Genomic DNA, 4047 nt, shown 5'->3' on the forward strand with positions numbered 1-4047 from the left:
AATCCCTATTCAATAGTTCTGTTCTCTTTATTAGAAGTGAGTTAAATCAAGCTCACACTCAAGGGTTACACAAATAAATGGAAACTGAGAGACACTCTCATTCCAGATCTGTTACTACACTCACTGAGAAAGAAAACCCCTGTTCAGATGTTAAGTTGCAAGTCTTTTTGGCATTACATATAAAACTATTCTCCTGGTTTTTGTCAAGCAAGAGCAAAGGAACAGAGTGCATGCAGATTCTCGCTTGAAAGATGTTGCCTGTCATTCCCATTCAATTGGGATCTAAGATCTAAAATGAAATTGTATCATCATTTGCTTACTAGTCACATGTTTTTCCTTAATTATTTGACCAACATCGAACAGAAAAGTGCAGCAATGTGACATACAGCTGTTTTAATGCTGGTTTATTATTCCTAAGAGAGAACATATTTGCCCCTATTCATGAATTTAATGTTTGACTTTCTTCATCTTTCAAGGTAAAAGCTTCTAGAGAAGATAAAATCTCATTACTAACATGTAGAAGAAACATACTGTCTTCAATTTTACTGCTGTCCTTTTGACAACCCATGCATAATTTTTGGGTTCTTCATGTCAGCTACTAAAATTCTGAAACCCAGTACCTAGGTCACAATAGGAAAATTTAAATTTGCAAGAGGATCATCAGAGCTTTGCCTAATTTACCTACTTTCACTGTTGTTCCATGGTTTAAAAATATTTTACTGTGTTTTGAGAACTTCATATATTATATTTTGATACTTTGTATCCCTCTCCCCCAAGTCATCCCAGGAGCACCACCTTTTTAACCTATCTAAGTTTTTTTTTATCATTTTTGCTTAAACTTATCAAGTCCATATTGTGTTTTCATAAACTCTTGGGAGTAGCCAACTACTTTCAGACTGGATTTAAGTCCTGTTATATGACACTGCTCCGAAGAGGATGGCATGAACTAACATCTACTAACCCAAAATTGAAACTGGTTGCAGTTTAAAATTCCAAATTCCAATGTGGTAACCTAATGTGTTTTATTGTAGTTACTGATGGGAATACAGATGAAGGGTTAGTGATAGCAACATAAGTGACTCAGAGACAGCTACATCACTAAAAACTCACCCTAGCATTGGTCGCAGCAAATGAAAGCTATAAACTTGAAGTGCATTGCATAACCTGCAGTGAAGGCATCTTACAAATTGAAGGATTTACTTTCCAGGTGACTCAGTTAAGCTAAGTCTCTCCCAACTTGCTCAGATGTCTGGTACCCTTGTAATATCAAGAAGTAAATATTGATAGAAATATATATCTCAAAATATCACCATGGGAATACCTACTTTGGCATGGAGCAATAAATAAAATTGTAATTGATGAAACCACTTAGCGAATATTTGAATTTATTGTAATCAGTATATCAAGCATTGTTATTTATATTTATTAATATAAATAATATAAACTACAACAAATTCTAGATATAACAATTATATTATTAACAATTTGGAATGGGTGAGGCCAGTTTGCTCTCAGGCACTTATATTTTTTTAAAAGTTCTGGTTTGTTGACAGATGATTAAGAACAGTAAAGTGTATCATTTCCAATGTACTACTAATAATAAAGGACTAATAATTTAGTCCTTTAGGGGGACTAAATTATTCCTTCAGGGACTAAATGTACTATCAATCAGAGACTTAGAATCACTTCATGTTGTTTACTGTGATCTACACTATATTTTGCAACAATTCCTAAATTGAGTTCATTAAGTCCTGTATTGCTCTTTAGTTACTGAATTATCAGTGTATCAAATTGCTCATTCTTCATCTTTCCCAGAATCTATAACATCGTTCATCTGCTTTGGTGACAATTAGTTGCATTTACCATGCAGGTACTGGAGGCAGTTGATTGGATTTGGATACAGTCTGATGATGTTTCTTGCTAATGGACGAATCTGTTGCATCAGTCAAAGGAGAGGCCAGATATCCGATTTTTCTAACTCTCTTTTTCTTTTTCTAAAGTGGAGAGTTGAAAAAGAAGTTTCAGCAAAACTGCTGGTGTCACTGGTCCTCCAGATTTTAAATATTTTACTAAGTAACTTTGAAATTAACATATGCATAAATGAATATAAAGAAACATATCTTGCAGCTTCAGTCCTCATTACCAAGCAAATTGTCAAAGGAATGTGTTAAGCCTTCACATTATTTTCCTGCCTGTCCCCTTTGTTTTATCCTTATCGATGTATTCTCTGCTCATTTTCTCCCTGTGGACACATCACCAGAGGATGCAGCAACATGTTCAGGGAGGCAAAGATGCCAGAACCACGGCCCACTTCAAAGCCTTGAAAACTGTGATTGCCTTTCTCCTACTACACTCTATTATTATTCTGTCTTAGTACTTATTTGGAAAATTGAATTTTTGAAGAAAAATGTTTTCATTGTATTTTGTCAGGTTGTATATATAGCTTTTCCTCCATTCCATTCATATGTCTTGATTTGGGGAGACAGGAAGCTGAGACAGGCCTGTCTCTCTGTATTGTGGCATCTGAAATGTAGATTAAATTATCTAGAAACTTTGGATCTCTAAAACACTTTAGATTATATTGTATATTCTAGACTAAGATGAACTGAAACTAATGTCTTATTTATTGTTACACGTTAAATATCCTTTGATTTGACTGCACGAATTTGATTTTTGTTTGCAATTATCACTGACTAAAGCTATTATTAATTTAGCTAGTTGTGTACAAGGGTGTGCCTTAATATATGTACTAAAAATGACTTCATTGAAACCCACTACAACATAAATATATCAACATTTTACAAATTTTCTATCAACCATCAATCACAGAGATTTGACTTATGAATTTTACTATATGTGTTTTAATATCTGTATCAAACTGTGGTAAAAGCCTATAATTGAAATTATGTAATATAAAATATGTAAATAAAACTTTAGAGAAGAAATATGTAGATACCAAAATACTCCCTAGAGAGAATTGGTATCCCAGGAGTGCCAACATATGTGTAAGCACAAGTATAACCACCACTTCTGCTCAAATTTCTGGACCAAGAATGATCCACCAAGAGCCCTTAGGACACAGTAACCAAGGAACAGCTGGGGACAGGATCCTTCTGGTTTCTGTCTGCACCCAGGAGCTGACCCTGTGTCATAGCTCTCCATACCCAAATTCCTTCCAGAGACAACTGATCTCCCAGGAGTACTGACAAAAAGAATTTCAGAAGGGACAAGCTACAGTCTGAGACAGCAAGATCAGCTAACACCAAAAATATCCAGATGGCAAGAGGCAAAGGCAAAAAACATAAGCGACAGAAACCAAGGCCACATGCCATCATCAGAATCTAGTTTTCCCAACACGGTGAGCCCTGATTTCCTCAATACATGAGAAAAGCAAAACCCTGTTTCAAAATCACATTTCATAATGATGAGAGAGGACTTTAAGAAAGACATAAGTAACACCCTTAAAGAAATACACAAGAACACTGGTAAATATGTAGTAGCACTTAGAGAAGAATTACAGGAAACACGACCGAACAGGTGAAGGTATTGAAAAAGCCATCCAGGATCTAAAAATGGAAATAGAAGCAATAAGGATCACAAAGGAAGGCAACCATGGAGATAGAAAACCATGAAAGAGATAAATAGTCATAGACACAAGCATCATCAACAGAATATAAGAGATAGAAGAGAGAATCTCAGGGGCAGAAAATACCATAGAAAACATTGACACAACAATCAAAGAAAATGCAAAATGCAAAAAGATCTTAACCCCAAACATTCAAGAAATCCAGGACACAATGAGAAGACCAAAATTAAGGATAATGCGTATAAAAGAGGGCAAAGATTCCCAACTTAAAGAGCCAGTAAATATCTTCAGCAAAATTATAGAAGAAAACTTCCCAAACCTAAAGAAAGAGATGCCCATAAACATACAAGAAACCTACAAAACTCCAAAAAGACTGGACCAGAAAAGAAAATCTTCCTGTCACATAATATTCAAAATACCAAATGCAAAAAAAAAAAAAAAAAAAAAAAAAAAAAAAAAAA

General features: G+C 34.6%; 1 pseudogene; it reads left to right on the plus strand.

The window, feature by feature from the left end:
* Window positions 1–1910: 1910 nt before the first annotated feature.
* On the plus strand, window positions 1911–2565 carry LOC110295820 (annotated as a pseudogene).
* Window positions 2566–4047: the final 1482 nt, after the last annotated feature.

Source organism: Mus caroli, chromosome 6 (genome assembly GCF_900094665.2).
Source record: "Mus caroli chromosome 6, CAROLI_EIJ_v1.1, whole genome shotgun sequence".
In the NCBI taxonomy this organism is placed as follows: Eukaryota; Metazoa; Chordata; class Mammalia; order Rodentia; family Muridae; genus Mus; species Mus caroli.